At 34.4% G+C, this 27,485-nt stretch overlaps 1 long non-coding RNA gene across 1 annotated transcript; it reads right to left on the reverse strand.

Annotated features, from left to right (window-relative positions):
- Positions 1-15,947: 15,947 nt before the first annotated feature.
- Positions 15,948-26,487, reverse strand: LOC143536873 (uncharacterized). Its single transcript, XR_013135950.1, has 3 exons — positions 26,027-26,487; positions 19,563-20,723; positions 15,948-16,279 (listed from the first exon to the last, which is right to left on the reverse strand). It is a non-coding gene; the product is annotated as an uncharacterized LOC143536873 (long non-coding RNA).
- Positions 26,488-27,485: the final 998 nt, after the last annotated feature.

Genomic DNA, 27,485 nt, shown 5'->3' on the forward strand with positions numbered 1-27,485 from the left:
GTTTGCCTATGCAAATCCAAGATTCCGTCTTAAGTCGTGACCCTCAAACTCTCCATGATGCCATCACCTTAGCCGGTACCCTCACCGAAAACCACGTTAAGGCCGGGACCTTGACGCGGAAAAATTCCAAGAAGCCCAATGATAATTCTGCATCCGAGCCCACCAAAGAACACAAGCCCGAATCTCCCAAACCCGAGTCTTTTAAGCCCGAATCCTTCAAGCACAACAACTCTCCTCATTACCGCAACAATAAAAGAAAGTCTAATTCCCAAAACTAGGTATTGACCCAATCACAAGCCCAACCCACCAAGAACCCTACACAGGACCCCACCCATTATGTGATACGTGTAACTTTCACCATTCGCCTAACCTCAAGTGTCAACAATGCACCCATTGCAATCGATTTGGTCACCTCTTTACCACATGTCGTGAACGCAACCAACTTTTGATGCAACCATTTACCTCACCTCTTACCCAACCCTTACCTTATGCTCAACCGTTTACACAAGCACCCTCGACTATTAGAGCTTGTTACAATTGTGGAGACCCTAGCCATTTTCGCAATGCATGCCCAAGACTCGCACACGTGAACCAAATTCAATCCTACCCAACTCAAACCACTCAATATCAAGCTTACCAAGCCCAAGTAAGTCAACTTCAACCCATCCAAGCAATTCAAGCCCAACCCATTCAACCAATTCAAGTCAACCAAATCCCAATCAACCAACCTCAAGTTAACCAAGCCACTCAAGGACAAGTGTGTTACATCAACGGTTCCCAAGTCTAAGCCTAACCCTTTATGAAGACATGCTACGTGAAAGACATTTCTTTTATTTAGTTCTTTTCATTTAAATCTAATGTATTGACTTCATTAAATCTCTAGTTTTGTTATGAATGAGAATTATGGTTATTTATAATGGTGTTCAATCACTCATTTATTCCTATTTTTTCGTTTAGTGCACTATTTATTATTACACAATTTATTATCATGATTTAAGTGGTCTATGACCGGTTAATTACCGGGACTATGTGCACTGTGATGTGCATAGTTATCTAATAGTACCATATTTATATCATAAACTACCTATGACCGACTTCCTACAAACGTGTTGGAAATTGGGACTATGAACATGTGTTGTACATAGTTATCTAATAGGAGTCACATGTACAAATTTTATTTCGATATTTTAATACATGGCTACCCAAACCCTCCAAACTCACCTTATCCTCATTGTACCTCATCTCATTGATTTTATAATATTGGTTTCAAACCTTATCTATTATTATACTCTTAAGTCATGTGATTTGTTTGTTGTGTGAATCTATTTATTATCACGTGAATTTTCTCGCCATATCAAGTATTTTCTCTACATCATATGTGTAAGTTACTTATATAATTTCAAAATTTTTCTCTATCTGGTTATTTCATTTTGTTGTTATTAATCTCGATGGTTAATTCAACAATTTCGTCATTTTTTTTAATTATTTTACTAGTTAATTATGTTCATCAATTTTCATTCAATTTTTAGTTCATTGATTTTGCTCTTGATCAATTTTTAGTTTTCTTTTACCTTTGTTTTCAAACCGCACAACGGGACGAACCATGTGCATCATGCGACGACCTAAATAATTATGAGTGCACCCATAATTATCGAAATCCTCGCATGGAACTCATGGTGAATACGGTTGTGTGTCATAACTCGGAACCTAGGGTGATTTTGGGTAAAGGTAAAAATATCGATGTGATAAGGGCATGGTGGATACGCCACCGGTACATCCTACATATAAGTGTCCTTATCATAATTTCCCATTTGTAGCGTAATTCGGGTCATTCGAAGGTCTGCGTTATATTTAAAAAAAATATTTCTTAGACTCTTACTTTCGTTTTTTATGTTATGGTTTTTCTATAATTTCGAGACGAAATTTTCAAAAAGTTGTGAATACTGTAACATTCGTCAATTTTCGGACCCGAAAACCCTACTCGTTTAAAATTTTTGATGTGATTCAGTTAATACCCATATGTTACATATTTCATACGTAATAGTTTTTCTTTCATAAAGTTATTTAATAATATTAATGATTACTAATATGTATATAAATAAAAATTATAACACTCATGATTATTTTCTTTATTCTAATATCACATAATAACATTATTGATGCATAACCAAATTACATCATTTTAATCAAGTTATGTCACATTTATTTTTACCTAAAGTTATTTATTGTTAAAAGATGAAAATATCTTTCTACACCATTCAAATTTTGGTCAAACCTCCTCTCCCAAATCACTCTCCTATCATTGAAACATTATAAAGACTAACCTCCTTATTTTAGTATAAATAAGAACCCACTCCCACCCCTTTCATTCTGGCACCACTCTTTGACAAGTTCAAGAGATTATTTTTTTCCATTTCAAAGGTAGGGTTTTAATTATTCAAATCTTCTTCATCTTATTTCTATTTATTTATAATTTTTGTTCATACTAGTTAATCAAATGGTCATATGACCATAACACAATCATGTATAGGAATCCACATAATCCATACACCATGGTGTATAGGGTGGATGAGACAAATAACACAGGAGATGATCGATTACACGAAGGTCACACTTGAAACGTTCTTACATCTTTATTTTTCTGTTTTGAATCATTATTTTTTTTTGTTAAAAGGACCCAAGAATTTTTGATGATATATGCTAATAAATATTATATAACCATATCCAAGAAAGTCCATAATTTTATTTCATCAAAATCTTTTTCGAAATCGTTAGAATATTGCTTTTAGCAATATTTCAGTTTTGACATTAGATATAGCTGTCAAAGAAAGAGGCATATCTTGTTTATAACAAACTGAAAAAGTGCAAAACCAAATTCTATGATATACTTCAATGAAATACAGTTCAATAAACTATTTTTACGCATTTTAATTCATTCCTATACATTCACAAAAAATATTTTAAAAACAGTGCGCAGATTCGTACCCCTTGATTTACATGGCTGCTTTGGCCTATTTATGTTACGAATTTGCAAAACTTTTCTAAATAAAAGTTGTTCAAAACATTCTAATTTAGTAGACTGAAAAGTCTTGATTTATAATAAAATTGTTTGATATTTTAAATACCTTAACCAAAACAAAACCGTTTGTTGTTCAAAAACTGATTTTGTATTTCATCTTCCTTTTTGATCTTTTCCTTGTTTTTATCTTATTATTTATATTAGATTTAATATTCTTTAAACTTTCCAATCCCATTAGTTAGTCTTTAATTATTATATTTGTTTATTTATAGTTCGTGAGGTTCGATCGTTCATTTTCTTTAACGTGCTTTCGGTTGTCATTCCAAGTTTGGCTTTAATCTCAAAGTTCAGTTTACATACCCCTTTTTCCATCTTTTATATTTTGGGGGTAGCATGTATACCATATTCAAGTTTACTTATGTTTTATTCCCACATCTATTCAAAACACAATTCAATATATGTTTATGTGTGATTATTGCATGCTCTATGATAAATGCTCTATGTGCTTAACTGTTTATTTTATGTCTGGTGGTTGGTATCCCATCCTCATCTATCCTCATCTAGTATGATCATACATTTACCCAAGTACGTTGATTTCGTATCAATAAGAATGGGTCCACATCTATTTAGTTGTTTACATTTTCATAAGAATTGTAATACTCATAATTTACATATGGATTGTGATTTATCTCTCTCTATATATATAAAACAAAAACTTATGTATTCTCACCAACATTCGTGTTGACAAACTTTATTTTCATACATGTTACAGGTGCAAGTAGTTGATATTATTCAAGATTGAAGACAATAGTTAGATCTTAGGATATTTATTCAAAACCCGAAAAGTATAATGTATTTATTCTGTTTATCGAATTTGTGTACTAGATTTAATGTTAATGAAATTAAACAATTATTGTCGATTTAATTAGTGTCTTTTGAACTACTGTCCAATCAATACGTTACGCCTCGGCATGTTCTGTCTTTGGTCGGGGTGTGACACAAAGTAGGGCACCGGTAATGGGGCCTTACATCAGATCGGACATATTGCATGACAATTGTCTGAAAAACCACCCGACACTCTTCCAAGCAACACAATAACAAACCCAAATGCAACAGCCAACGTTGTTACATTGAGAAGTGGCACAACCACTGCTGCCTCACCCACTTTAGAATCAGTTATGGAGAAGGAAGTCCCTGATAAAACGTAGGAGATACTGATCCCAACAGGCACCGTACAACCTAAAGAACCAGTCCGAACTTATGTTCCACCTACTCCATACCCTAGACGGCTGAAAAATGAGAGATTGGAAGCTCAGTACGGGAAGTTTTTAAAACTCTTCAAACAGCTCCACAACAACATCCCTTTCATCGAAGCCATTGCTCAAATGCCGAAATATGCAAAGTTTCTCAAAGAAGTGGTAACCAACAAAAGAAAGCTAGAGGAGCTCTCGCATGTCACCCTAAGTGATGAATGCTCAGCTGTCCTCCAAAACAAGTTGCCGCCAAAAATGACTGATCCATGGAGCTTTAGTATCCTTTGTCTCATAGGAAATTTGTCTGTTAGCAACGCCCTGGCTGACCTAGGAGCTAGTATTAACTTACTGCATTATGTGGTTTTTGCAAAACTAGGGTTAGGAGAACCCAAGCCCACCCGCATGAGCATTCAGTTAGCTGACCGATCCGTTGAATATCCTCGGGGCATTGTTAAAAACATGCTTGTCAAAATTGACAAGTTTGTTTTCCCAGTAGATTTTGTAATTCTAGACATGGAGGAAGACACAAGTTTACCTCTGATTTTAGGAAGACCCTTTTTATAGCCACTACAAAGGCCATTATTGATGTTTGCACCGACAAACTCACTCTTAGGTTCAATGACGAGGCAATCACTTTTGACAAGGGAAAATCAATGCAACATCCGCAACATCACGATGACACATTATACTGTGTCGACATCATCGATTCAATCGTGAGTTGTTATGTGCGGAAATCCTCCATCAATAACACACTAGAAACACAAGTCTTAACCGAAACAGTCACCGAACCCATTTTAGAAAACGAAAATCTAGATGATCAAGAAGTATTAGAAGTATTATATGAGATCACCAAATGTAATGAAAAATCAAAACTATCAATCGAAGAACCACCAACCTTAGAGTTAAAAGAATTCCCGAATCATCTCGAATACGCTTTTCTAGAAAAAGACTCTAAACTCCTGGTAATTATTTCATTTCACCTTTCTAAAGAAGAGAAATTCGAACTTCTTATCTTTCTTAAAAACCATAAGAAGGCCATCGCATGGAAGATCATGGATATCAAGGGCATCAGTCCTTCCTTTTGTACTCACAAAATCCTCATGGAGGAAAAGTACAAACCCGTGGTCCAACATCAAAGACGTCTCAATCCCAACATGCAAGATATGGTGAAGAAAGAAGTAATCAAACTCCTTGATGCTAGATTAATCTACCTAATCTTAGATTCACCTTGGGTTAGTCCAGTTCAAGTAGTACCCAAGAAGGGAGGAATGACAATTGTACCAATGAGGACCATCATAGGATGGCAAGTTTGCATTAACTACCGGAAGCTTAATGACGCCACAAGAAAAGATCATTTTCCACTTCCTTTTATCGATCAAATGCTCGAACGTTTATCAGAAAAATGTTCTACTGTTTTCTTGATGGATTCTCCAGATACTTTCATATTCCCATTGCACCTGAAGATCAGGAGAAAACCACCTTAACATGTCCATATGGAACCTACGCCTACCGAAGAATGCCATTTGGACTATGTAATGCTCAGGCAACCTTCCAACGTTGCATGGTGGCCATATTTCCGCCACCAACTTCAGTCAAAGCCATTAGAAGTTTTCTAGGTCACGCAGGATTCTATCGCCGCTTTAGAAAAGATTTTTCCAAAATTGCTAGACCTATGACCAAACTTCTAGAGAAAGACGCACCATTCGTCTACTCTGAAGAATATGTTGACCAAACTTGTCAAAGCACCAATCATGACTACACCTGATTGGACCCTTCCATTCAAAATCATGTGCGATGCAAGTGACTTTGCAGTTGCATCCGTACTCGGACAACGCAAAGAAAAACATTTTCACCCAATTTACTATGCTAGCAAAACTCTTAGCGATGCACAAGAAAATTACACCACAACAGAAAAAGAGTTATTAGCAGTAGTTTTTGCTTTTGAAAAATTTAGATCCTACCTAGTTCTTTCCAAAACCATAGTTTACACAGACCATGCCACCATACGATGGATTCTACTACTCCAAGAATTCGACATACAAGTTAAGGACAAGAAAGGAACAGAAAATGTAGTCGCATACCATCTTTCACGCTTAGAATGCCCAGCTTTAGAAGAACATCACAAGCAAATTATCGATGATAGTTTTCCACATGAAGTTCTCATGTATATCCAAGCATTCATGCAGGAGGAGGATGAAAGTCCCTGGTTTGCCGATTTCGCGAACTATCTAGCTTATAGAATCCTAAGAAAAGGGCTAACCCATCAACAGTGGAAGAAATTCTTTTCCGGCCTTAAGTTCTATTTTTGGGAAGACCCCTACTTGTTTAGGATAGGTGTCGATCAGGTTGTTCGTAGGTGTGTAACTGTAAAAGAAGCCTTAGATATTCTCAAACACTGCCATGAAGGACCAACAGGAGGACACCATAGTACCGCCACCACGGTCAGGAAAGTGTTTGATGTTGGATTCTTCTGGCCTACCATATATAAATACACACATGCTACCGGGAACATCTCAGCCAAAAATGAGATGGCTCAAAAAGGCATTCAAATTTGTGAAGTCTTTGATGTATGGGGAATAGATTTCATGGACCCATTTCCTAACTCATTTGGCAATAAGTACATCCTTGTAGCAGTCGACTATGTGTCTAAATGGGTGGAAGCTCAAGCTCTTCCCACTAACGATGCTCGAGTAGTTGTACGATTTCTGAAAAAGTTATTTTCACGATACGATACTCCAAAAAGCCCTAATCAACGACAGAGGTACTCACTTCTGCAATGCCTTGATGGACAAAGTCTTAGCACGATATGGAGTTCACCACCGTTTGGAAACACCATATCACCCTCAGACCAGTGGGCGAGTGGAAGTCTCGAATCGGGGAATTGAAAGGATCCTCGAAAGAACTATAAGAATGAATCGTAAAAATTGGGCAGAAAAGTTAGATGACGCTTTATGGCCCTTAGGACAGCCTACAAAACCCACATAGGAACAACACCTTCAAACTTGTCTATAGGAAAGCTTATCATCTATCAGTAGAACTAAAACACAAAGCTTACTGGGCTCTTAGAGTAGTAAATTTTTATCTAATGTCTGATGGTAAAAATCGGGAATATCAAATTCATGAGCTCGAAGAAATAAGAACATTCGCATACGAAAATTCCTGGCCTTACAAAGAAAACACTAAACGTTTGCACGATGCACATTTAAAAAGGAAATAAGAAATTTCAAGTTGGCGATCGTGTATTGTTATATAACACACGTTTATGTATTTTCCCAGGAAAGCTGAAATCTCGTTGATAGGTCCTTACATAGTTGAATCAGTTTTTTATTATGGGACAGTCAATATTTCAAATTCTGATGGCCACAAGTTCAAAGCTAATGGGCATCAATCAAAACCATACATCGATGGACCATAAGAACAACACATAGGAACAACACCCTTCAAACTTGTTTATGGGAAAGCATGTCATCTACCAGTAGAACTAAAACACAAAGCTTACTGGGCTCTTAGAGTAGTAAGTTTTGATCGAATATCCGCCAGTAAAAATCGGGAAGATCAAATTCATGAGCTCGAAGAACTAAGAACATTGGCACACGAAAATTCATGGTCTTACAAAGAAAAGACTAAACGTTTACACGACGCACATTTAAAAGGAAACAAAAAATTTCAAGTTGGCGATAGTGTATTGTTATATAACACACATTTACGTCTTTTCCCAGGAAAGCTGAAATCTCGTTGGACAGGTCCTTACATAGTTGAATCAGTTTTTGACTATAGGACAGTCGAGATTTCAAATTCTGATGGCCGCAAGTTCAAAGTTAATGGGCATTGATTAAAACCATACATCGATGGACCATTCAAAGCTGTCTCGGAGGTCGTAACCCTCCACCAAAATCAATGAACATAATGGAAGTAGGGTCTGGCCAAGACCCTCATTAAACCAGACCTTGTATATATGTTCCTCTGTTTAAAAATAATAATAAATTGTGTGTCTCTAAACACGGGGGTGTGCTTCCTAAAGGCACGACCCCGTGTCACAAAGTGCGGGCCGAAAACTTCGCTGCAAAAATCTCAGTCAGTCTAGTTCGTAACAGAATTGTCAGATCCAAAGCAGGGGTCGTGTTCCAAGAAGCATGGGTTTGTGCCTGGCAACTGTTTGGCTATAAATTTCACCTCATGCCAATGCATTTCTTGCACCAAACCAAACATAAACTTTTACCCCTGAGAAATCAAAATGCCAGCTGAGATGAGCAATGAAATTCTCGTTCCTCGCCAACCGAGAAATGAAACCCGACACATTTCCAAAACCGAGCTACTCATCAAACTACAAGAGCTCGTGAAAGAACTCACCGAATTGAATATCCTTGCAGAAATGCACCTCATTTAACTCACCGAGTCGGTGGAAAGCATGAAAATGGAACTACGGGACATCAATGAACAACTTAAGTTTCAAGTCCTTCGTTTTACTTAATTTCTTCCACCCGGGACGTTCGATGGAGGATATCCATTAACTGGAATTTAGAGACATCTTTCTTTATTTTTTTCGTGTGTAATCAAGTGCATTAGGCACAAAGTTTAGGACTTTCGGGCTTAACCCGACTTAATTTCATGTTTTTAGGATATTCAGGCTTACCCCGACTCCATAAGGACCTTATTTATAATAAAAAGTAATTTTATGGCGTTAAAAATGTTCAATTAACATCCTATACATCATTCCAAAAATATCTGCTCTCACGTTTTGCTGAAAAATCAAAGATAAATTACAGTGACAAAAGCACGGGTCGTGCCTCTTTTTACACGGGGTCGTGGTCACCTTAGAATCTTCAGCATGATACGCGCTGACTCCATACAATTCTAAGAATCAGAAACATTTATTCCTTCAAAAACACGGGACCGTGCTTCACTAAGCACGGGGCCGTGCTCGACGTTCCAGTCTCTATATATTACATGCCATCCTCACTATTCCATTCATACCAAACTAAAAATTCTTGAAATGGATAACAAAAGAATAAAGTGGAAACCAGTGAGGAAATTCAAAAATGGTGAATCTTCTTCACACCATGAAGAAGAAATCATAAGGCTTCAAGGCATAGTAAGAAACCAAGTCGAGAGCAACATTCAAGCGGAAGCTCACTTGATCGAGCTAACAAACAAGGTCGAACTAATGAGGTTCGAGAATTTCCACATTGTTGAAAGTCACAACAAAGATGTGGATTATAAGCTCAACTTCCTTAACCGGTAAATCGAAAATCTCGACAAAAAAGCTTTCCGAGCTATTGGAAGCCAAGAGAACCCCACCACACATTCAAGACCTGTTCGGGAATGGTGCTCGCTAGTAGTTTCAAGTAGGATAAGCCTTGTCTTGTTTTCTTAGGAATTGTTCTCGTTTAAGCTAGTTTTATGTTTTTCGGTTCATGTTGTTTTATTTTCGGTGTAATTTTTGGAAGTTAATGAAATTTCTTAGGATTTTTCGTTGAAGAAAAAACAGTTAAAAACAACCCAGCTCGTTAAATAAACAATTAAACAAAATAACCTGATTGCTTCATGTAGCACGGGACCGACTTAGCAAATAAATTAGATAAAGATATTAAGATACAGGGACTACCAAATTCATATTAAACAAACAAATTTTAAACCTATTATATTAATACTTCAAAGATATCCCAAATCTACAATGAGTCCTAGGCTCTTAAAATTTGTATATAGTTCATAACAGAAAAACAAAAATGTTCATTAGAAAAAAAAATAAACAAATAAACAAATCTAAAAATCACAAAACCACATAGACATGTCGTCTTCATTTTTGTCTTAATCCAAATTGACATTCCAAACGTTGAACATCATAATGGTGGATACTAAATTCTTCGTAACGTACTTTTTCCTTAAAGGGTTAAAAGCAGGAAGTACTTTTTGTTGCTTTGATGTCTTGTCTCCGATCCCACAATCACAACTTGCTTTCCCCATGAAGTTCTCCATATGCCTAATCGTATAAATACTTAACTCTGCACAATCAACCTACACCACAAACAACGTAACCATACACATCTTACATAGTCTCCTACGCCACAACAGTGGTTCGTACGCAACAAATCATGTACAAAACAATAGAAAACAAATAGATCGCCTCATAACATCAACATCATATACACAATAACCAAAAAAATACACATTACAGAACGCATAACCTCCTACACACAACAAATAGATCTACCTACACAACTAACCAAGTTCTCTTCACAACATCAACAACCAAAGCTATTCTACTTTCTCCTACACCAAATAGATCTACCTACACAACAAACCAAGTTCAACAACACTACTAACTAACTTAACCTACACAGCCAACCTAGTTCCCCTACACCAAATCCTATGAATCCTATAAACACTAAAAAAACACAAACAGTCAATATCAACATTCCCTACTTAACGACAACATATCATACATAGTTACCAAATATGTTTTGAATTTCCAGCCAACACAACAAAGAATGTTGCGACTTGCGACTAATCATTGTAATTTGTAAAAACCTGAAGAATGTACCTACACATACTACACATGTTCATGATATCACCTACACATATCTTCATATCATTCATAATGTACCATGTAGGAACTTTTAACATCTAATAAAAATACTTACAAAAAAATCTAATAGAATCACTAAACATGGCTCGAACATCAAAACTTATATCACCAAGTTAGTGTATCTAATATTTTCATTGTAATATGTAATCACTTCCTATACAGTAATCGTACACAAAATATTATACAGATCTTATGCAACAAACCATCATACACAAGCAATAGACAGGTAACTTGTTCGAAGTTAACAAACCTACGTAAATACAATAATTTTAAACAAAGAATAAACACACAAATCATTTCATATATTTAACCACCATGTAGCATTTAAAAACTATTCATATTCATATAAAATATTTGGTGGTATTAATTTTTAATTTAATGAGATGTTATAACTCGTTTAAGGGTTATCTGGGTATTGGTGAGACCCATACATGTGAATTTGGGTCAAAATATTAGAAACCTCTATTTACAAATAAAGCCGTATGGTAACCTGAGAGATCGTAGGGAGCAACCAGAAAGCTTTTAAAGGTAAACGAAACCTTTTAAAGCTCGTTGGTTGCTTCTTACGTTTTCTCAAGCCACCAGACTGCTTTATTTATAATGAATGATTCTCATTTATTTGACCTGAATTCACAGGTATGGTCTTACCAAACTCAGATAGCCAACATCTCATTAAATTAAAATTTAAGCTCACCAAATATTTGATATGAAAATGTTATAAAATGGGGATTTAATAAAAGTTAATTTCTAACTTAAAAAAAAGATATTATATATAATTAAGAAACAATTTTATGGTAAAAAAAATAAATAGGTCATAGATCTTACCAAACCCAGATAGGATTTAAACCAAGTTATAACATCTCATTTATTTGTGAAACCCTTTTATCATCAAACCTTAAGTATATTATTAACTTTTTCACAATAAATAAAATTAATATCCAAAAAAGTATATAAATATTATAAATAAATAATGTAAAACAACTCTCGTAATACGGGAGATAAAAACTAATGTATATATAGGATTCGGATCATGTGAGAACTATTTGTAAATTGAGAACCATTTTGGACCACAAATAATCCAAAAATAAAAAAAATTTAAACACAAAAAAAAACGCAAAAATGAGAAAAGTAAAAAAAAACAAAATTCTTATTTATCATCTCGGTTTAGCTAAATTATACATTTATATATAATATGTACATACATGTTTTTTTATACATATATATACAATTTATGGTAAATGATAATGTACATATGTGTACATTATGTAACTAGAAATTAAATGAAATTATACACGTGTATAATACAAAGTTTTTTTTTCCTTATGAAACTGGAATGAAATATAAGAATTTTGATTTTTTTTACTTTTTTAAGATATTAGTTTTTTTTGTTTTATAACTTTTTTTATATATTTTTAGAGGTTTTTTTAGTAATCCAAAATGGTTATCAAAGTTCTCAATTTTCAAATAGTTCTCTTAGGATCCTTACCATATATATATATATATACATACACACACACACACTAGTAGGATACCCGCGCGATGCGGCGGGATCCAAAATCGACTTGCTATACAAATATATGTTAAACATTTCTAGAATCAACCAATTTACTTTTGAAGTTAGTGACTCCTCAAAACAGCACATGAAAGAACTAAAATCACATAATATACGGTATGTTTTTATTTGATAGAACAAAAATCAAAACTTCTACAAATAACATGTAACATCCCAAATATTATAATATTATAATAATAAATAAAGAAAGTTGAGTCGAGTTGTCGTGTGATAATATTTAATTAATAAATAATATATGAAAAGATCATGGACTTAGATTAATTAAAATGGATTAAGATGATGGATGGGCCTTGAGGGTATAAATACTCCTTTAAACCATTCCAAAACCCTAACTCTCATTTTATTCCATCATTTCCATAATCTCTACACACACTTAAGAACACACACACACATACACCTCCATTACCATATATATAAACGAGAGAGAGAGAAAGAATCCGAGACCAAATATCAAGCCAAACTTAGGTAGATCTTCTATATATATTGATAGATGCAAGATTCAAGATTTATAATCAAGCTAACAGAGACCGAACGAACTCGTAAAGGTATATTTTGATCTTAAAGTTTACATTTTTGAGACCGGTTAGCCTTGAAACTTAAACATAAAGTAGATCGGCTATAAACAAGCATTAAAGTAGCAAACTTGATATTAAAAACGAACTTAACGAACTTATACATATGAACGGCTCGTTTAAAAGAAACCCTAGATCTAGTTTTGAACGTTTAAGGTTCAAAGATCCAAACTTTATGATTTTCCCGAGTCAAGTCTTACCCGGAGATGGTCGCGAGGGCGCTTAAGGGGTAAGATGGTATTAAGTTAAAGGTTTATATGTTAAATAATAATAATAATAATAATAATAACAATAACAATGAATGGGTAGTGGGTCTAAGCCCCAACCCGTGGCCTTGAGTGGTCCGAGATCCCACAGCCCATTTAAGCGCAAACCAAGAACCATTAGGCCACCACTTTCATTTCTCCAAGTCGCGTACATTCCAGCCATGTACACGGAACTCGATTACTCTTGACAGTTAACCAAAAGCCAATATCGATCACAATCATATGCCCGATTACATTCGGCCATCGATCAGAAGTGTGGATTCGCATACAATACCTTAGCCGATTTTAAGTGAGCTGCCCCTGTTCGTTTACAGCCTATATCGCATATAATATCAAGATTGATTACACGGGGATAGTCGCTTACAATCTTATAATCGATTACATATAGACCCGCTCACATACTCGCATACAATAGACGGCTCGCATACATTGTATTCTAGAAATAAATCGCATACAAACCTGAAAATCGATTACAATTAATCCCGCATACAATTCTGAAATTCGATTACAAATAAACTCGATTACAATCGGAATTCGATTACACCGAACTCGAACACAGTAAACTCGATTGCAATCTGGATTCACAATCGCATACATCTGCAAGACTCGAATACAAGTTAATTCGATTACAATCGAACTCGCTTATAACCTGAACATCGCTTACACTATAGTCGCATACATCGAAACTCGATTACACGGATGATAGGTTTCAGTACTTGGATCGATTATACTGTGATTAGACTCGTCCAAGACTAGAACACATAAGGAGGATCGATTACATTGTAATCGATTAAGCTTAAATCACCCACAGAGCCTCGATTTCTTTGGCTCGGCTGTGGGGAAAGAAAAAGAAAAAGAAAAAGAAAATGAGATGAAGAAGAAGAAACGAGCAGATGATAAAAAGGAGTAATTGGGTTTTTCCTTTTATTTATTTTATTTACCTAGGTCTAAACTTCTAGCCAAACCCAATTACAAACCTAAACTCGAGCCAAGCCCAAATTACAAACCCAAACTCTATTACACACCGAACACTCGATCACACCGTCACTCAAACACTTAGAACATATAACTCGATTACAACATAGATAGATAACTCATTTACAATGCCTTGGGTTATTTATAATGTAATTAACAAATAATAAAGACCCGATCACGTTAAGACTCGAACATATAAGTATTCGTGAGTTAGATATGTGTGTATGAATATACGCATATGCGTACCCACGCCATTATACGTCAAAAGATTAATCTAGGGTGTTAAGCTAAAACATTAAAGAAAGAAAATTGGAATATTAAATAATTAAAAGTCGTATACCTTGGATTTATACAAAATAATCTAAGTATAATTTAATCTAAAACAATGCCCATAGATTACTCCAGAATTAGCACGAATATTAATACGTGTATCCTATATACATTTAGCAGGGCACAATTAAAGAAGGGAATTACGATAAACGGAGAAAGAAACAAGATCCATGTGAGTTTCTAGCCCCATTCCTTGTTATGTTTTCGGGGTTGTGTGCATACTCGACGTGAAGTGTGAATACACTTACCTTAAGTGGTAAGTGTATGCTATAGATGATGTATAAGTTAGCTATTATATAATGCTTGTCGGTGCGTGAACGATCTTCGGATATTGCACGTATCGTCAAGGAGAATGATTGCCAGGTGATTATTAGTGTGTATGAATGCTATGATGTGATTTGCTTATTACGTAAATAATGTACTGATAGGAAGTGTGTGATATACAAGTAGAAGTAGAGTGTGATAGAAGTGGAGCGGGGTTAGTAAGAGTGATAGTGACATGACGATGGTACGTGGTAGGGTGAGCCTATACGTGCCTTCGTTATTAAAGTGGCATGACGTGAGTGCGTGGTAGGGTAAGCCTATATGTGCCTCCGTTATTAAGTGGCATGACGATAGTATGTGAGAGGAAAAGCCTCTACGTGACTTCGTTAAATAAGTGGCATAACGTGAGTACGTGGGAGGGTAAGCCTCTATGTGCTTTCGTAAACAAGTGGCTAAGTCGTTAAGGGAAGTTAAGTGGTTAAGTGGTAAGGTGAGCAAGATAGATGCATGGCTAGGTGTCTTCGAACACATATATATAAATGCATGTAGTGGTTGTATGGTAAGTTGCTTGATTAACTAGAACTCACTCAGCGTAGCTGACTTTTAGTATGCACGCAGGTGAGCAAACTAAAGAGCCGGCATGAGGATGGCACATGGCATGGATTGAACGGCTGGCATCTAAAGATGGAAGAAACGATGTTTTAAATATGATATTTTATGTTATGGTTTTAAAGAAAAGATTAAATGTTTTGTAATAAACGGTTAAAGTTTTATATTCTGCGAAAGTTTTAATCCACCTGATTTGTAAAAACTGTGTTTATGAGTAAATCCGACGCTAAAGTAGGGCACCGGGAATGGGGCCTTACATAACACATCACAATCACATCATGTGGGTGTTTGGGAGTGCTTTTATTTTTTGCTTTTTGGAGGGGTCAAAAGTCCAAAATGCCCCTCCAAAAACAATTAAAAGCTCCAAATTGAAGCTTTTAGGTGCTTTTGGAGGGGTATTTTGGACAATTTGCCCCTCCAAAAAGCAGAAAAGCAAAAAATAAAAGCACTCCCAAACATGCACCATATCAGACGTTGCACATGAGTTTGCCGAATTGCCGCAACAACCACCATCAAATTTTCTTCTCAGATCTTCAATCTTGGTGATTTTTGTTTTCCAACTACCTTTCATGGCCTATACAAGTATAAACATTCAAAAACATCAAATTTGTGTTCATGTCATACTGTATCACATCATTTGGAAATGCAATAATATGACAGGTATAAATGTAAGCTTAGCAGATAAACAAAAATATCGAATTTAATATAAAATCAACCACACAAATGCATACACGGGATAAAGAAAACTTAGTGAATATTGCAAATGAGGTAAACAAAAGCAAAGGGTAGATCAGTTAACCATCTAAATCTATTGCAAATTCAGCCGGATCATCTGTCATACCCACAAGTGAACTTGATTATTTCTAAATATATATCAAGAAATCTAAAAAAGTCAACAATTGTACTATATTAAAAGAGACTGAAAAAGATAGATCTATAAAAAATCAACATATGAACAAATAATAATTCTTTAGTTATTTAATCATAATTTATATATAATAATAAATATATACAAAACATTGAATGAAAATTATATAAATATTGGTCCCGTTAAGGCTCACAAGCCTACCCAAGCTCGATAAGTGAAGCTCGAGCTCATTTATTAACTAAGCTTATTTCTAGGCTCAATATCTTTTATTTGAATGTCATTATTCTAATATATTAATATTATTCTATAAACATATATTTAAAATATATAAAAAAAATTATATAAATATTGGGCTCGTGTAGGCTTGCAGGCCTACTCGAGCTCAATAAGTGATTCTCATGCTCATTTATTAAAAAAACTTATTTTTAAGCCTACATGACCTCGATAAGTGATTCTCGGACTCGTTTAGCTTAAAAAATGTGACATTCGTCAATTTCGGGTCACTTTTGTTATGTAAACCCGACCCGTTTGTAACCCGAACATTTCAAATATATAAAATATTGGATCTTGTCATTTAAAATATATAAAATATTGTTTTTTTTATATTATGCATTGTTTGACCATTTAAACATACCCATTTTTATGCAAACCATAAAAGAATCTTTATACCCAACCCTTCACTCCTTCCCTATATATACACACCCATCTTCTTCATTTTACTCTTGCTACATCTCCAAAAAAACTCTCTCAAACTCCATAGATTCAAGGTCGTTATTTCTTATGTATTTTTTGAAGTTTTGACTTCTCAAGTCAAACTAACTATAGTCTTTCATTCTAACTTGTTCATCTAACATTACTAACTCTTGAATATGGTGGTACAACATATATATAATACACACCCCTTGTTTCCTTTATTTGTTACTTCACCAACTTTGGTTGGTTAAGTTTTGAACGTCATAAGGCAAGGCTTCATGAAGGACTTCGTGTTCTTGATATATATTTACACACACATAACTTATTATACATATCACTTATGACTAACTTCTAACCCTTTAGTTTGTTCATCTTATTTACAAGTTCCATGGTGCGGGTTTGTATAAGACTAACCTCGGTTTAACCGAAACTAGTCCAAACCGGAAACCGAACTTTTGTTTACTAGTTTTGTTAAAATAGTTGTTTAAACATGTTTATTGCTATATTTGAGTTTCAAACATCATTTTTACAAGTTCTTTGATATTAAGCATATGGAATCCATCTATGAACTCGTTGGGAGATGGAAACCGAACTAAACCGAAACTTTTGCTTAAAAGACTTGTAGTTAACTTTTTTTGTTGTAAAATTTAAGTTTTCTTCATTTATAAACCAATATACAAGTTCTATGATATTTGGGCATGTAGAAACCATCTATGAACTATTTGTGAGATGGAGACCGAACTATACCGACTTTTACTCGCTTAAGACACACAAGTGTGTTTTTAGTTATCAAGACTTGTATATTTCTTTAAAAAAAATAGTTTACACACTGATTTTAATTATTTTTCTTAAGTACTTGGAATAGTTGGATCCAACTTGATCTCATAACATAGTTTGGACCGACAAAACCGAACACTCGCTTAACGTGCGTTGTTAGTTCTAAACAATAGATCTACGTACTTGGTTAAGTGTTAGTATGTTTTAATGAGTTATCTCATAACAATTAATATTTTGGAAAGTTGAATTTGGGTTCGACCATTTGTCAAGACCCGAACCGACAACCCGAACACTCGTTAAAAACCCGTTTTTGTATCTTTAGCCTAACGGAACTTGCATTTTAGCATTTTCCCCACCTTATTACTTAACATTGGTTAAGTAAATATTAAGGTTAGATACTTTAACCCGGTTTTGAGCAAACTTACATTTTTTAAAAGGGTTATTATTATAAATTCTTAAATAGTTACATTTTAAACCTAGAACTTTAATTGATTAGTTTTTGCAACAATTATTTTATTTAAAGATCTTCAAGACAACCTTTCTAAATCCAAGATTTTCTTTTATTTAGGCTTCATACGTTAAACTCGTCGTTCCGGCAAATCTCCAAATAATCAATCTTTCAAGTTTATTACTTGAACGTGAGTAACTTCATACCCCGTTTTCTATCTTTTATTTTGGGGGTGACATTTCAACTTATCTAAACTAAATGTTTTATACTTGGGGTCTTAAACCACAAACGTTGTTGTATACCTTACTTGAATAATTGCTCGATTTGGTGTTCTATGCTTATTTGACTATGTGTTTATCGCTTTTGGATGGTGGAACTATAAATCCTAGACCATTTGGCAACCCCTCATGGCAAGGTGTCGTTAACGTAATGCAATTAACGATAACTATAAAATCCTAAACTATTTGGCAACCCCTTATAGTTGGGTGTCGCTAACTTGTTAGCGATAACTATTTATCCAAGTTTATAGCTATTATTTATGGTTTTGTATACTAGTTTTGTGGCTTTTCATACTATATATCTATTGTTCAAACTTATGAATTGCTCACCAACCTTTGTGTTGATAAACTTTATTTTATGAAATGTTACAGGTTTGCATCTAGGTTGATTATGGAGTTCGGTGAAGAAAACATCACAAATACCATTAGGATATTAGCAAAAATGAACAATATTTGATTTGCTATTTTTTGTTATATTTTGTTGTATTTGAGTTATGAATATTTGGTTATGTGACATTTTCGATGTTGTGAAATGAAATGAGTTTGTTAAATATTGTCGCTTTAAATAGTGTCATGCGCTTATGAGCAATCGTTGCACCCCGGCATGTTCCGCCGCCTTTGGTCGGGGTGTGACAAAAAAGCTCCAATCCAGCTAATCTATCATTTAGTTATATTTATCATAATTTCAATATAATAATTAGTATTCTAATATGAACCGAAACAAATAAGAATCGTAAACCTCACAACTTTGTAGACTGATATGAACCGAAACAGTTTTACCCTCCCAAATGTTAAACACTAACCAAAAAACCCAATAAAGATCGGGATATGTTTTCTCGGTTTAGATTTAATCTACTTGTAACCAAATAATACAATCATCGATTTGGTAATTGGTTTATTCATTTTTTTTTTTATTAAATTTATACCAATGTGGTGTATATATTGGAGAAAAATATTAATGTAACCATATTGTAATAAGATACTCTTTTTACTATATTGCCACCATTGATTTTTTTTTTTTAAAAAAGGTTATGAATAAACAAATAATTACCTGGAACTCAATGTGACTTGGATTTTGAATGTACTTAAACAGATACAGCTGCAACTTTAGTTTGAGCTTGCTGATTTTTAAAAAATAGTACAGATTCATTGAGAAACAAAAACAACTAACATTTTCAGCATCATAATTGATAATATGATAAACAAGCTACAAGAAACATTATTCAAAGTTGGTTGCTGTGTATTAAATCATACCTACAAGTCTACAACAACTTCACAAACTCGTCACCAAATACTTTGATACATGTAAACAAATCTGACCCATGCTCGACTGAAATTAAACTGCGACCCTAAAACAACTTCAATCCATTACCAAGAAAAGTTGTTTGGCCAGCATCAGCAAATAGAATGACCCGTAAAATCTATCTCAAACAGTTTGCAGCCTAAACAAAAAATATATTTAACAAACCAAATTAGGGTGATAATATATTCAATACACACAAACGCTCCAAATATCGGAAACAATTCCGAATCTTAATTAGACTAATTATTACTTCAAAGATATCAATCAGATGTACCTCCATTTTTTTCATATGATACCAAGCTCGAGCCAAGCTTTGGCTCATTCAAGGTACTACCATGTTACACGAGATCGAGCCGAGCTTAGGCTCGATAAAGATTTTTTTTAAAGTAAATAAAAATAATTAAAAAACTTATATAAACAAATTAGTAAATATTAAATAAGCCGAGACAGAGCTTGAAAACACAACTCACGAGGCGAGCTCGAGCTTTAGAAAAATAAGTTGAGCTTAGGCTCGACGCGGCTCGTTTACACCCTTACAATCACCGGTTTTACGAACACGAACTACATATTGTTAATCCACACATATATAGCATCAACTGACAGCTAAAAGAAATAATAGAATATAATTAAAGACATACCTCAAATATAACTTCCCGCTAACGATTCACCAAGCGTTCGGTTCTTTTTACCGCGCCAGCCACCTGCAAGATTAGATAAATAAATTAAAATTGAAAGACAACCATTTGACTTTCAACTAAAATAAGTCTTGTTGACCATACCATGCCAGAAGTAGTACACCTTTGTGCAAGCTTGGTACAAAAGTTACAGGAGTTGGAAAATATTATCTTGAACGCTCTGTGCAAAGTTGATATAGACCCATTAGTTAATTGTTCCACCAATGACCACTTTCTTATACAAATATTAAACTACACATTCAATAAATAAATAAAAATCATAAACATAAAATGTACATACCTTGTTCATAATGTTCTGTTACACCTACCCTTCAACAATTACAGTTTTCCCAACACCAGGCTGACCAATAACAACCCTAAATTTTGCATGAATTAGCACGGATAAAAGATGAATAATATACTAATATCATAATATAACACTGCCGGTATGCACAATCAATCATTATATATATATATATATATATATATAAACTGAGCGAAGCCACGTCGAGCCAGCTTAGTACAAAACCAAGCTAAGCTAGAGTCAAACTTTTAACTCAGTTTGAACGCTGAGCCGAGCCAACTTAAGTCAAAATCGAGCTAAGCAAGGGTCAAATTTTCAGCTTAGTTTAATCACAGAGATGGGCCATATTATTTTAAAACTGAGACAAGCGTGAGTCGGATTTTCAGCTCAGTTTCAACATTAAGGGGGTGTTTGGTAGAGGGAATTGAGGGGTCAGAAATGGAATTGGAAAGAATTCTCTTGTTTGTTTATGAAAGAAAGAGGTGAGAAATGGAAATAAACCATTTCCATTTCTCTGATTCCTTTCTCTAAAAAAAGCGGAGAATTGGATTTCTAGGGTTCCATTTCTCAGTCTCATTCCAGGGTTTCCTCCATCGATCTGCTAGGTATGATTCTTCCATCCTCTCCTTCTTCTTTAACAACATATCTTTGATTTTTGAAACCCTACTTTACGATTTTGCTTGCTTCTGCTCCTTCACTCTTCCGTCACATTAACATGTTCTTTATAACTACGATTTCTTCATCTTCGTATCAGTTTCTCTGTATATCTATTTGAACCAAGGATGAAAGCCATTTTATATATGGGGTTTCAGTATATTATCCATGACCCAGGTAGTTTTCATTCTTACTTGATACATAAAGTTGTAACATGAGTAAATGGTCGATTACAAGGGCTGTGTGCATCCGGCGATTTAAGTTCCTACCAAGTAACATGATTTAACTTAACTTCAATCTTCATCCAATTTGGTTAGAAAAAAGTCACACGTACATAAATTTATAGTTTTGTGTAATTTGTAGCTTTAAAGGTGAGGATGAAAATGAAAACATGAGCTTTCAGGTTGTGAAATTGAAGACACAGGATAAGAATAAACTTCAGGAAGAATTAGGGCTTTCAGGTTAGTTTTAGAAATGCCATTTTTGTATCTAATGTTTAGGCCTTTAAATGAATCGAATGAACACAAACGGAGCATGTTCATGTTCGTTCATTCGTTTAGCTTTAACCGAACAAGCGTTTGAACACGAACAAATAAATGAACAGGGTTTTCTTGTGTGTGTTTGTTTGTTAAGAAAATGAACGTATTCGTCTATGTTTGTTTGTTAACAGCATAAAGTATAAACGAACGGTTCAGGAACTTAAACAAACAAACATAACTGAACATAGATGAACAACATAACTGAACTAAAACCTATTAAAAGTAAATGTGAACAACAATGTTTGTGGTCTAAAAAGTTATTTAGACTAGAGTAAACTTTAATGGGCCTAAAAATTTAAATGAATATGTTAACGACCTAAAAAATTCGTAAACCAACGAACATAAAATAATTTAAATGAAAAAACGTAAACGAACGTTCATGAACATAAATGAGCGAACGGGACAAGTAATCATGTTCGTTCGTTTAACTAAATGAACAAAACTGTGTGTTCATGTTCGTACGTAAATAAACGAACATAAACGAATGGTTCACGGACTGTTCATTGAGCGTTTGGTTTGTTTACAAGTCTACTAATGTTTAGTAAAAATATCTGATGGTTTTCTGTTGCTAGATAATAATCAAGAAACTAAAGGAACATGGCAAGAAAGCCTGCAAATATGGAAAGATATTCTGAGAAGGGAGCAATTAGCCGAACAGTTAGATTCATCACGTGCTAAATATGCAATTGAATTTGACATGAAAGAGGTTGAAAAAAGTGTTTGTGAAGAAGATGCAAAGGCGAAAGCCAAAGGCACACAAGGCGTTAGAGCACTTTGGATATCAAAAAGATGGTGGCGTTACCGCCCTAAACTGCCTTACACTTATTTTCTTGAAAAACTTGAACATTCTGAGGTCAGACATGTGACTTTTTCTTAGATTTCTCTTTCTGAACACCTCATTTTTCTCAATATAGAGCTTTGACAGGTGGCTGCTGTTGTGTTCACTGAGGACCTGAAAACATTATATGTAACAATGAATGAAGGGTTCCCTCTAGAATATGTTGTAAGTTTCATACTTTTAATATATTAAAAACTCTTCAACTTTTTCCTTTGACTTTGACTGATTCGGGTTGTTTTCTATAGGTTGATATGCCTCTTGATCCATACCTTTTTGAAATGATCACAAATTCAGGAGCTGAAGTTGACTTACTTCAAATGAAGCAAAGCTATTACTTATTAAAGTTTATAATTGCATTACTTCCCGGAATCTTGGTTTTGTGGTTTTTAAGGGAATCGCTAATGCTTTTACACATTACTTCAAAAAGATTCCTATACAAGAAGTATAATCAGCTTTTTAACATGGCTTATGCCGAAAACTTTATCATGGTAACGTTATAATATTCATATAAAACTTACTTTCTTGTTAGATATATACATATTTCATGGCCAATTTTTTTTTATTTTTATGTTAAATTCATTTTACAACTGCAGCCAGTTAGAGAAGTTGATGAAACAAAATCAATGTATAAGGATGTAGTGTTAGGTGGAGATGTTTGGGATCTTTTGGATGAATTAATGATTTACATGCGGAATCCTATGCAATATTATGAGAAAGAAGTCAAGTTTGTTCGGGTAATTTTAAATATTTTTGTATGATCAAATATTTGAAATAGGCCTGCAAATGAACTGAACGTTCAGTCATTTGTTCGGCAGGAAGTTCGTTTCATTACTAAATATTTGGTTGGAATTTATGCATCTTTTTATATGTTTTTTTATTTTTTAATAAATATTTGTTATGAAAAAAATACTTGTGCTAATGATAAATTTGATATAATTCTCTGTTTATTTCCTATGTACCAAACAAGAGAAATGATTCTCAGCTATATTTCTCTACTGAAATCTCTGTACTACCAAACAGAACAGTCAATTCTCATTCTCCAGACCAATTCCCTTTCTCTGCAATTCCATTTCTCTATTCCATTTCTCTACAATTTCATTCTCTGTACCAAACACCCCCTAAGTTGAAACAAAACTCGTGAATAGCCTTATTTGAGATAAGTAATTGAGTCAATAATCACCAGTAATATTGTATGATTGTAAATAAGTGTCATATAAAAGATGTTTCAAACACCCTCTGCTTAGCTAGTGTATCCCAATTATTTGTTCTTGAACTTTCATTTTGTTCCTATTTGTTTTCGAGTTTTGACAGACCTGATAAATTTTTTAATCTCTGAAGCACTTTTAACTCTTATAGTAATCAGAATATAATGGATTTGAATTTAAACCTTACCTTGATAGCTTGGTTCTTAAATCACAACATATACGATCTCGGCCCCTAAACAATGATTCTAACCTTGCATATGCAATGGATTAGTGATTGCAAGAAGCCCCAGATCCTAAAAATCCACACAATAAATAAATAAAGACAGAATTACAAATTTTGTCCTTTAAAAAAAGCCAAATTACGGTTCGTGTCCTTTGTTAAGTTTCCTTGCAGGCGGTGTACTTTAAACATTTTTTTCCTACACGTTATGTCCTTTACGCTAACAGGGTTAGAAAAACTCAGTTAAGTATGACATGTGCCAGACATGTGATGGGCATAATTGTAATTTTAGTGTATATAATCCCCTCCTTTCTCTCTTCTTTCTCTCTAAGCCACCACCATCACCATAAACTCCGGCCACCATAAACTCCGGCCACCATAAATTCCGGCCACCGCAAACGATCCCTATCACCCGAACCCGACCCATCATTTTCCAAAACCCGTATCCCTATCACCCGAACCCGAGTTGACACCATTTTCTCCAACTGCTCTTCAACAGGTTTATTGTTTGATTCCAAATTCTCCCCTAACGTGGCTTCATTTCCATCACCAACTTGTAAACATTCAGTCACATTGTTCAAAGTATCCTCCAACGTCTCCACTGGAAACGCTTTCTTTCTTCCCCGGGTCGTTCTCGCTGGTACAACAACATTTGCAGGTTTCGTATGATCTAAATCAGGAAGCTTCTTCACCACCGGCTCAACTTTCCCCAAATCACCACCACCAAACCCTAACCCTAAATCGGTATTTTCATCCTCACCAACAGCAGAAGCAGCAGCAGTTGACGATTGGTCTTCAATCATCACAACAATTGACGTTAACTCACCGATCTTAATCCGGTCGCCGTTGTTGATGACGGAAGGAACGTGAGGGTCAAGCTTTTGGGTTTTACGAAGGTGCCGTTGGAGGAATTGAGATCATAGACGACCACAGCTCCGGCCACCACCACTCCGGCCACCACCACAGCTCCGCCACCACCGCTCCATCTCCGTCACTGCTTATTCGCCACCACCACAGCTCCGCCACCACCGCTCCAGCTCCGACCACTCCTATGATCAGTGAATCGGAGGTTGAAGAAGAATCAGAAGAGGTTGCTCAGGTGGCCGGAATTTCTGATGGTCACCTGAACCATCACCTCCGATTTCCCCAATTTTAAGCAAGCAACAAACCCTTTACAAAAACCCTAATTATCTTCACACAATCAATCAATCCTTTAGTGAATCGGAGATGGGTTTGATTCTTCACCGCCGCCACCAACCACTCACACAATCAATCAATCCTTTGGGGGGTTTGAAGCCATGGCTGAGATGGGTTTGGTTGGAAAACGTTAACTGGAGATGGGTTTGGTCGGAAACTGTGAATCGAAGATGGGTTTGATTGGAATTGAATTGAAAGGATTGATTGATTGTGTGAAAAGGTTGGAGAGAGAGAGAGTTTATTTTATAAATATTAATTATTAAATATATATTAAATATATTTTAACCACTTCGTTGAAAAGACCAAAATACCCTCACATGCGCCTCACGTGAGGGTATTTAACTGAGTTTTTCTAACCCAGTTAGCGTAAAGGACAAAACTTGTAGGGAAAAAAAGTTTAAAGTACACCGCCTGCAAGGAAACTTAGAAAAGGACACGAACCGTAATTCGTCTTATTTTAAAGGACAAAATTTGTAATTCTGTCATAAATAAAAGAACAAATAAATAAAATAAAAGACTATAACACCAAGAATTGTTATAGAGACTTGCATTGATGCTAGACGTCCAAAACCAATTCTTACTTGGATATCATGGCCTTTAACTCAGAGGAACAGTTCTGGTTTGTATCATGGCCTTTAACTCACAGCAACAATTCTGAATTTAATACAACTACATATGGAGATAAAATCCAGAATTATATGAAACAAAATGGGATTTCAAATTTCAAATTCAGATTATTCTAAGGTTAATAAGCATACTCAAATTAAACTTGCATCGATATAAAACCAACATTGCTCATTACCACCCCGTTAACGTTAAGTTAACCAACAGTAGTCGTTAAAAACACCGTTGTGGACAACCCCAACAGCCCAAAGCGTGGGAGTGCTTCTAAGGTTTCCAAAATCAAGATCCCGGCACAAAAATAGATTATGAACTTAAGAAGTAACATGGTTTACCTAAGAAGTATAGAATCAAACTCAGTACACAAAGATGGAAAACAAAAACCCTAAAAACCATACCTGTATGTGAGACAGGAGAGTGTAGAGTCACATAAAGAGAGAGAGCGCATATAGTTATTTGGGTTTGAAATTTAAATTGGTGAGTTTGAGAGAGAGAGATTAGAGAAGAGGTGTGTTTGAAGTTAGTGGTGAGCACAGACAGTATGCGAGTTCAGATCTGGATTTGAATTTTGAGCCCCCCTCGTGCCCGCCTCATGTTCAGATGTGTTTTAAGACTTGATGCATTTAACACTTGTATCTTATGCTTAGTTTATTGTAAATCTCTTATTTTTCAACATCTCAACCCTCTCTCTCCAATATCTATTATATATAGTAATATATATATATATATATATATATATATATATATAAGGTTGGTATCATTTAAGAACTTTAAAAAAGTTAAGAACTCTTAAGAACTTTAAACAACCAAACATTTTTTTAATTTTTTTGTATATTAACATATATTAATCACAAGTTTACATATATAAATTTATGTACTAACAAATTTACATAGGTGTAAAACAAAACATAGATACGTATAAAACTTAATTTTTAAAAATTTAATCGTAAATATAGATATAAAAAATGATAAAGCTACACTTAAATAATATTAGCATACAATTTTTTTTTATAAAAGAAGTTAGATTTCAAGAGTTCATTCAAGTTTTTAAATAATTTAACAGTTTTGTAATGATACTCATCCTATATATATATATATATATATGGAGAGGATCAAGAGAAAACTCATCTTTATAGAGAAAACTTAAAAACTATTAAAGAATTATTTTAATTTAAAATAAAAAAAAATTCAAAGTTCTGTTTTTGCCATTATTCTTATATTTTGTTACTCTTCAATCGAAAAAAATAAATAATAAATAAAAAAAGACGTAATGTACATACATATTGCTGTGTGATTCTGTTGTATTAAACATGTGTATTACTATGTATTTTTATCCTAAGTGGTGCTTAATTACATATAATCAATATTTGTGTATTGTATATGTGAATTAGTGTTGTATTATATGCAAAAAAATATTTA

This window comes from Bidens hawaiensis, unplaced genomic scaffold (assembly GCF_021521415.1).
Source record: "Bidens hawaiensis isolate Kalapana, Puna unplaced genomic scaffold, B.hawaiensis_p1.1 tig00010983_1, whole genome shotgun sequence".
NCBI lineage: Eukaryota > Viridiplantae > Streptophyta > Magnoliopsida > Asterales > Asteraceae > Bidens > Bidens hawaiensis.